At 36.6% G+C, this 9,606-nt stretch overlaps 1 long non-coding RNA gene and 1 pseudogene across 1 annotated transcript in view; one reads left to right on the top strand and one right to left on the bottom strand.

Moving 5' to 3' along the window:
* Nucleotides 1-4,226, top strand: part of LOC125093620 (uncharacterized) — a 426,585-nt gene extending 422,359 nt beyond the window's left edge. The window contains exon 3 of the long non-coding RNA XR_007125299.1: nt 2,008-4,226. This is a non-coding gene — a long non-coding RNA (uncharacterized LOC125093620). The remainder of the gene's footprint in view (nt 1-2,007) is intronic.
* Nucleotides 4,227-5,382: 1,156 nt separating this feature from the next.
* Nucleotides 5,383-7,762, bottom strand: LOC125093619 (fibroblast growth factor receptor 1-like; annotated as a pseudogene).
* Nucleotides 7,763-9,606: the final 1,844 nt, after the last annotated feature.

Consider the following 9,606-nt stretch of genomic DNA (forward strand, 5'->3'; position numbering starts at 1 on the left):
TCACTTAATTTATATTTACAGCATAGTATCTTTCTTTTCTCAGTATATGTATATCATTATTTTATCATATATTTTTAAGCTATTTTTTATTCCTGTTCCAATAACACTTGGATTGCCATATAGAGTTAACCACATCATCTTTTTTAGGTAAGTAATTGTACTTTTTAAGTGCATAGTTATTTTGACCCACGAGTTCAGCTCCTCTTAGGATCATCGAATCTCTGTAAAGTCAGGGTATGCTAGGATTTTCTAAGCAAAAATAAAATACATTGAAACCTGGTAGCTTAATTATAATAATGTTTTCTTTCTCATTCATTCAAAATAGCATTACATTCTGAGCAGCTTCCTTCTATCTTTCAGCTATAGTGTTTGGAAAAACTTGAATTGTGATATCACTGTGATAATGTGAATTAGTCAAGGTTTTTCAGAGAATTGGGAAGAGAAAAAATGGAAGATATTCTCCAGGGACAACTCTGGAAGTGACTATTAAAACATCTGTCCAAATCCCATTGTACAAAACTCAGCAATACCGTCTCCAATGAAATACAAAGAAGATTATATATAGTTCTGGGCACACACATCTCATTTGACCTAATGATGTGCATCAATGAAAGACTGAAGGCCAATCACCACTCCATGGGAGAATTTAAAAACAAACTTACTAATGAGGCCAAGAATTCAGATTCACAAATACTTCGGAACTAATAATAACTGCCTTCACTTGATGCTATTCTATAAGGTAAATCCTATGATCAAGTTTCAATTTTAAATTCTTGCAATTTTAAATCCTTAAATCCTTATGAAGAAGCATCATTTGGAGGGAGCAGTTTTCATAATTTATCATCCATCAGCCTTTTTTTTTTTAAGATTTTATTTATTTATTTGACACAGAGAGAGAGAGAGAGAGAGAGATCACAAGTAAGCAGAGAGGCAGGCAAGCGGGGAGGGCAGCAGGCTTCTCTTTGAGCAGAGCCCAATGTGGGGCTGGATCCCAGGACCCTGAGACCATGACTTGAGATGAAGGCAGAGGCTTAACCCACCACCCACGTGGTGAGAGAGTCACCCAGGTGCCCCTTATCCATCAGCCTTAATTGTTTGGAGGAAAATGTGTGGAGGAATAATGCCTTAGGGAGCTAATCTCTCTAAAGAATTTTCAAGTCTTTACCACTTCAAGGTTTTTGCACAGTTCTGATAGCCTCTAAACATTCCAGCTGATTTCTACAGTGACAGGTCTGTTAAAACCTGTCCGCAAACCAGGAAGAGAGCTTGAAACATACCAGTCAAGAACAACTTTGAGTCTTTTCAGGAATTTATCATCATTTCTTTATTTTTGGTTAATATCTGAAATAGTTCTATATTACACTTGCATAATTTCTCCAGAGCTGACTTTGAAGGAGGCATTCAGTTCCAGCTAGTTCCATATTTTGGCAAGAACTATAATTCTATATAAAAAAACATATTTTATACCAGTTGTTCCTGTTTATTAACGAATATATCACAATACAAATAATACAAACAGTTGCTCTTTATTAATACCTTCAACAAAGATAAAAAAAATGTCGTATTTTCTCTTATTTTTTCCAAAAATTTTATATCATATGATAGGTCAGATATGTATGAAATTACATTTAAAGTTTTAAAAATATCAGCAAATATTTTCATTTAAATGAAAATTTGAAAGAAATCTACTTTTCCAAACACGACTTTTCATCCTATTTTTTTTTAATTTTGTCGACAACTGATAAAATGTTTAGCAAGATTATAAATGTTAGATCGAAAAAATGATTAATAGATGTAGGTTCAAATTATTATGTTCCATTAAAAGTGATTTAGTCTTTGATGAACATCTGTTTGGTAATATGTTGTATCCAGATATAGTAAATTAATGACATATATAAAATTATAGGGAAATGACACCTTCCGTTCCATTATAAGTAGAGCTTTTAAAATACTATTTGTCATAACCTGTCATCTTGTCATTATGTAGCATTATGTAGCATTTAAAAGATGTATACCCTTCACTTCGAAGTCTTTTAGAAATCTAAAATATGACTTTCTATGGCTTGTGTTTCCATATTCCTTTATTGCCAATTTGAACAAATCCACATGCTTTGATTCAAAGGTAATAAATTCCTCTTATTTGGAAAAGTGATGTTTATTTTTGTTCTCTCACCCTTAGCAGGTGGTTTCATTTTAGCACACTTCAGAATTATAATTTCATGCTTATTAAAAACATTTATTATGATCTACATAGATGAATGAAACTTTTATTTTATTAAATTATTCACCAAAAAATCTGTTATTTTTAAAAATGTATTTCCTTTGAAGGGTTATTTTAGAGAGTTCAGAGAGTATCTAGGAGTGTGGTATTATGCAATTTTTAAGTAGGTATGAAATGGTTACTTACATGATTATTTCTTTAAGGTTTATGTATATTGTCCATTATATGCTATAAAATATTTTGAAAGTAAATTTAAGGTATGTTTTACATAGTTTAGTTTTTGGAAAAAAAAAATATTGAAATGACTTATGAAATTCAGTATTCTCTCAACATTAATTTATTCTGAAATTTACCAAATGTCTATTGAACCTATTATATGGCAGATATTACTCCAGACTACAGTGGTAAATGAAATACGTGGCTTTGTAGAACTTTTATTTTAATGGGTGAGACAATTAAAATCTATAAACCTTAATAAAAATTGCATAGTGCATTCAAAAATGATGAGTACAATGGGGAAAAAGAAAAATTAGATCAGGGTGAGAAAAATCAAGGTTGCTAGGCAGGAGATGGGGAGTTAAAATTTTTAATAGGAAGATCAAGGTAGTTACAATGAAGATGACAATTGAACAAAGGTATGGAAAGGTGATGAATTTGCCCAGAACTATCAGCAATAAGGTCACTCCAGACAAAGGAATTGGCTATCTTGAAGGTCATAAGGTTGGATCGTGCCTGGCGTATCTGAGGAATAGCAAGGAGGCCACTGTGAGTGACTGAAGAGTAGCAGGGAAAGAGGTCACAGAGGTTAAATGAGTGGCTAGATCATGTAAAAGCTTAGAAGTCATTGTAAAACTCTGGCTTTTATATTTGGATACTTACTGTGTGATAGAATTTCTGCTAATAACTGAGAGTTCAAATGTCCATAAAATTTCAAGGATTCTTATTCTAGTAAGACAGAATAAAGAAAAAGAGTTCATATCTTCACATGGTGTAACAAATGCTCGGAGATCCAAGTGTAGGAATCTATGGGAGCACAGAAGAAGGCACTAAAATCACACTAATATATTTGATGACTTTCTGTGACTATATATCAGTTTGTATTTTCTAGATATTTTATAGTCATGGAATCACACAGTATATACTATTTATTGCCTGGCTTTTCTTTTCTCAGCATAATTACTTCAAGAATCTCCAAATTGTAAATAGTTCATTTTGATATTGAATAGTAATCTCTTTTATGAATATATCATAATTTGTCTTTGCTCTATTGATGGACATTTCCACTGTTTTCAATTCTTAAAAATAAAGCTGCTATGAAATTCATATACAAGTCCTTGTATGAACATAGGGTTTATTTCTCTTGGTTAAATGCCTAGAAGTAAAATGGCTATTTGTGTAACTGCAACATATTTTACATTTAAAAAATTTTTCGAACTATTACCAAAGTGGTTGTATCATGATATATGCCAACAACAGTTTAGATTTTTTGTTGCTTCTCAACCTAGCTCAGACCAGGTACAATTAGCCTTTATAATTTTAGCTATTCTAATAGATATGTAAGCATGTGTCATTATGATTTTAATTTGTATTTCTTTAATGTCTAAATGTTGAGAAATTTGTCATGTGCTTATAAGCAATCCCTATACTTTTGGTGACATATCTCTTCAATTATTTTCTTTGCATATAAAATTGGATACTCTGTTTGGTTATTAGTAAGGTTTTTTATTTTTATTCATTTTTTAATAATCTGTGTAGGTGTCCATTATCAGATATATAATTTGCAAATCCCTTCTCCATCTTTATGGTTTCTCAATGGAACTTTGATAGCTGTGTCTTTCAAGAAATATGCTACTTCTTTCCTGGTACATGGAGGTATGACTAGAACATTATCAATGTTGACCTTTCCAAGGAAAGTCATGGCTTAAGATATATGTAGTCTGCGGTTGTTGGGAGTGTTCTGTGATATCAAGCATATCTAGTTAGTTAATAATTTTGTTCAAGTCTTATATATCTTACTAATTTTTTTATAAAGATTTTTATTTATTTATTTGACAGAGAGAGATCACAAGTAGACAGAGAGGCAAGCAGAGAGAGAGAGGAGGAAGCAGGCTCCCCGCTGAGCAGAGAGCCCGATTCGGGACTCGATCCCAGGACCCTGAGATCATGACCTGAGCCGAAGGCAGCTGCTTAACCCACTGAGCCACCCAGGCACCCTATATCTTACTAATTTGATGACCATTTGTCTATATAATATTAAAATAAAGATGTTGAAATTTTTTTCCACTTCTCTTCTAAGGTAGAAGTTATGATTTTTGTTTTTTGTTTTTCCCCATATATCCCCAAATCTGTTATTAAGTATAAAAAGTCAAGAATTATTATACCCCCCTGATGAATTCATCTTTTTACTCTTTTGTAATTTTGACTTGATCTTTATATCTGATAATGAAATTTGCTTTAAAATCACTTTTCATTATCTTGATATAACCACCAAAGTTTTAGTGTGATTAGTGTTAATATAGCATATATTATTCTTTTTTTTTCTTTTACTTTTTAAAGCACTTCTATATTTAATCCTGACAAAGAAACAAAACAGCTTTTTAACTCTGGAAGCATCTTTCTAGATTATCTTTTTTTTTTTTTTTTTTTTAAATGAAGCAGTAGCAATTTTTGTTAAGGGACCTAAACTGAAAGTAGGTTTAGAACTTTATTTATTTATTTATTTAGTAAAAGATTTTATTTGTTTATTTGAGTGAGAGAGAGAGAAAGAGAGAGAGAGGAAGCACACAAGTAGGGGGAATCACGTGCAAAGGGAGAGGAAGAAGCAGGCTCCTTGGGGAGCAAGTAGTCCCATGCAGGGCTGGATCCCTGGACACTGGGATCATGACCTCAGCCAAAGGCAGATATCTGCTTAAACGACTGAGCCATCCAGGCACCCCTAGAACATTAAAAAAAAAAGTAGCAAAAATAAAAATGACCTTTTAAAAAACATTTTCTTTCTTTCTTTCTCTTTTTTTAATATCTTATTTATTTGACAGACAGAGAGACAGGAAGAGGAACTACAAGCAGGGCAGAGGGAAAGGGAGAAGCAGGTTTCCCACTGAGCAGAGAGCCTGATGTGGGGCTCCATCCCAGGACCCTGGGATCATGACCTGAAAAGAAGGCAGACACTTAATGGAGGAAGCTACCCAGACACCTCTTTTCTTTGTTTTTAATATATGGCAACTGATGCTTCCCAGCCACGAGGAGCATATTACCCATTGATTAAATCTTTGATAACAACCTATTTAAAAAGGCACGTAAATATATGCTTACTCAGATTTATACACTTTGTGTTTTCTTCATAGTTTGGGGCTGGACCCCATGGTCACAACACTGCTTCCAGTCTTTGCCTTCCCATCTTCTGGTACCAGGTATTTGGTCAGCAAAGCAAATTAGTATCGAAATTAATAAGCCCTTGGCACTATATCTCTGGAGCAGGGGTTGCTCCTAGCCAAGACCCAGAGCAGTTGACCTCCCCTCTCTAGAGCTATAGCCCCAAGGACTAGGTCCCTGCCACCAGAACTCAGTCTTACATGTTATGCTAAGCAGACAAAACCAAAACAGGAAAGCTCTGACAGCTTTCACTGGCATGCCTCATCTCCCACTATCCCGATGTCCAGGCAGGGCCAGATAACAGGGAGGGGTCTTGGTCCAACATATGGGAGGGAAGGAAGTGGCCATGAGCAAGTACCTGCCTCTCTGTTCCTCTCTCTCATGAGCAGGTTGTAAGGAGGAGGAAGAGGAAGAGGAGGAGAGGTGAACTTCAAGGGATGAAGCCCTCAGGTAGGCAGCTGGCTCCTGCCAGCAGGAAAAGGACAAAGGGGAAGGCAGTGAGTCTTGCAGGGAGGGTGGGGGGTAAGGGTTACAGCTTATGATGGAGTCTGGACAGGAGTGATGGGGATACTAGTCATCTAAGTCCACCATTGGCAAGCTGGGCTGGGTGTCAGGGCAGATAGGCCTCCCTGGGCAACAGCTCATGAGAGAAGGTGGAATCCTTCTCTGAGGAGCAGGTGGAGCTTTGGGTGTTGAGAAAGCTTAGACAGTTTGGTCCAGGGCCAAGGACAGGTCTGGGTACTCCTGGTTGGAGGTCAAGGCAACAGTATGATCCAGGTCTTCCACCAGCAGCTTGATGGTACCACATGCTGGCCACCCCTCATTATTGTGTATGACTCTCTGGTGCAGTTATTGGCTTGTCCATCAAATGACTCCTTCAGCAGCTTGAAAACCACCTCCACAGGCACTCCAGGATATGGGAGGCTTCCAGAGTGAAGATTTTGCACAGGAGCACCCCAAAATACCAGAAGTCACTCTGGTGGATGTAGATCTGGTCAAACACGGCCTTAGGGGCCATCCACTTCACAGGTAGCCCACCGTTGGTTGTCATTTTATAGTAATTGATGTGGTGATATCTCTGGCAAGGCTGAAGTCTGAGATCTTCATCATGTTGTCCTTTGTCACCAGCACTTTCCTGGTGGCCAGGTCTTGGTGTATGCACTTCTTGGAGGCAAGATACTCCATGCCTTGGGCTACCTGATAGGCAAAGGATACCAGGTCCTTGGAGGAGAGTTGCTCCGCTGCATTGTGGCTGATATTGTAACAGTACTCCAGGTCAGGAGGCCTCTGGGCCTACAGGTACTCCTTATGTTGTCTTTGGAGGCATACTCCATGATAATGTACAAAGGACCATCCTGTGTGCAGGACCCAGCAGTTTGATGGTGTCTTTGTGCTTTCCAATCATCTTCATCATCTCCATTTCTGAGATTAGTTTTGACAGGTCTTTCTCTGTTGCATCTGACTTCAACATCTTCACAGACACTTTGGTCAACTGATTGAATTTGTCTTTGTCTAGCCCAATGGCCTCCTCCAACACCACCTGCCCAAAGTAGCCCTGTCCTAGAGGTCTGCCTAAACTGCCTAAAACCAGCCTGTCTCAAGGTAGGTATCAGCTCTAGATGATCCTCAAAAACATTAAACCACAAGCTAAAAATCCTCTTCACTAGGTCTCTGTCACAGGTCTAATTTTCTTATCTTTCATCATTTATTTTTTTCCTAATTCTTATTTTCAGTATAGTCTATTTTGCTTCCAGGTGTTTCCCCTGTTTTCTGTATGCTGTTTCATGGGGAGGAATTATCCTGTCATAAAATTATTTCTTGAGAATTCATTACATCTCTCAGTTAAAATGGGTACTTTTATGGTATTGATTCATTTGAGTTTTCTCAAAATGGGAAGAATTTTCCAAATGGTGTTTTCCTCAGGGTTCAGAGTATGTCTTAGCCTCATCTTTACTCTTTTTGAAATTCACTTTTCAAATTCTTGTCCCTCTTTTTATCTTTTTAAATTAAAATGTTTTATTTTTCTATTTTTTTAAATTTGAGTATAGTTGACATTCAGTGTTACATTGGTTTCAGGTTTTTAATATCTCCATACATTATTCTATGGTCACTACAAATATAGCCACCATCTGTCACCATACAACACTATTATAATATCATTGACTATATTTTCTATGCTGTCCCACATCTCTTTTTAAAATCTCTGATTTTTATGTTTTCTATTATTCCATTTTTCTACCATCATTTTACTTGGTTACTTTAATAAAATATGCCTGATTACACACTCTTCACTGAAAACCATAGCATTGGATTTATAATAGTCATCTTCTTCTTTTTTTTTTTTTTTAATTAACATATAATGTATTATTAGCCCCAGGGGTACAGGTCTGTGAATCGCCAGGTTTACACACTTCGCAGCACTCACCACAGCACATACCCTCCCCAATGTCCATAACCCCACCACCCTCTCCCTATCCCCCTCCCCCCAGCAACTCTCAATTTGTTTTGTGAGATTAAGAGTCTCTTATGGTTTGTCTCCCTCCCAATCCCATCTTGTTTCATTTACTCATTTCCTGTCCCCGAAACCCCCCACGTTGCATCTCCATTTCCTCATATCAGGGAGATCATATGATAGTTGTCTTTCTCCAATTGACTTATTTTGCTAAGCATAATACCCTCTAGTTCCATCCACGTCATCGCAAATGGCAAGATTTCATTTCTTTTGATAGGGCTGCATAGTATTCCATTGTATATATATACCACTTCTTCTTTATCCATTCATCTGTTGATGGACATCTAGGTTCTTTCCATAGTTTGGCTATTGTAGACATTGCTGCTCTAAACATTTGGGTGCATGTGCCCCTTCAGATCATATAGTAGTCTTCTTTACTTCTATCAGAACCCCAGGAAGCTTTATTCATTTATTTACTCACATAAATAGGTGATCCAACACAATGCTTTTTTGATGTTCAAATGTATTATAATGTCTTACCGCTTAACACTATGCTTACTGTTCCCTTTCACTGTCTGACTAAATCCTCATCATCACTATGCCATTTAATCAGAAAGAACATTTGAACTCAGAGTTCTCTCCGTATCAGGGGATGAAGACTCCACCCTTCTGTTTGTGCAGGTAAAATAAATGTTGATATTGTCTGTCCTGAACATACCCCATCCCGTTCACCAGAATATTCACCATTAAAATATATACAAAACAAAAACCATATCTCACCACTTCCATTACCACCCAAGGTGCTAAAAACACCATCATATGTTCCTGAATTATTGACTTGATTGATAACCCCACTTCCAGACATAATGCACTCCTTTCTCCCTGCAAATTTATTTTGGTACAGCAACTTAACCTAAAAATCAAGTCAGATGATTTTATTCTGCTGTTGAAAATATTTTGGTATCTTCGAAGCATTTCAATGCACTAGAAGGTCATACATCAATACTTTCTTCCTCTCTCCACCACTATGAACTCCTCACTGGCCTCCTTGCTTTTCCTCAAAAGTAACAGACAAGCTGTTCACACAAAGACTATGTACTTATTTGCTCTACCTAGCGCAATCTTTTTCTTTAACATTTGTATAACACCCTCCTTCACTTCCTGGGTTTTTTGTGCAAATAACGTCTCATAAATGAGACATAACCACCCAGCACAAAATAAAATTAACTTTCATCCCAGCATTCTCCAATGACTTTGACCTTTCTTGTATTTCTTTGTAACACTTATCACCATCATTATTCTATTACCGGTTTATTTTCTTATTTGAGAGAGAGAGAGAGAATGGGAAAGCAGAGGAAGAAGAAAACACCCCACTGTCTAGAAAGCCTGCTGGGGGGTTACATCCCAGGACGCTGAGATCATGACCCAAGCCAAAGGCAGTCACTCAATGGACTGAGGCACCAATGTGCCCCTCTATTATCGGTTTATTTCACTATTATATTTCAAAAGAATGTAAGCTCTTTGTGGTCAGGTATTTTATATGTTTTATTAATTGAAGTAT

The sequence above is a fragment of the Lutra lutra genome, chromosome 2 (genome assembly GCF_902655055.1).
Source record: "Lutra lutra chromosome 2, mLutLut1.2, whole genome shotgun sequence".
In the NCBI taxonomy this organism is placed as follows: domain Eukaryota; kingdom Metazoa; phylum Chordata; class Mammalia; order Carnivora; family Mustelidae; genus Lutra; species Lutra lutra.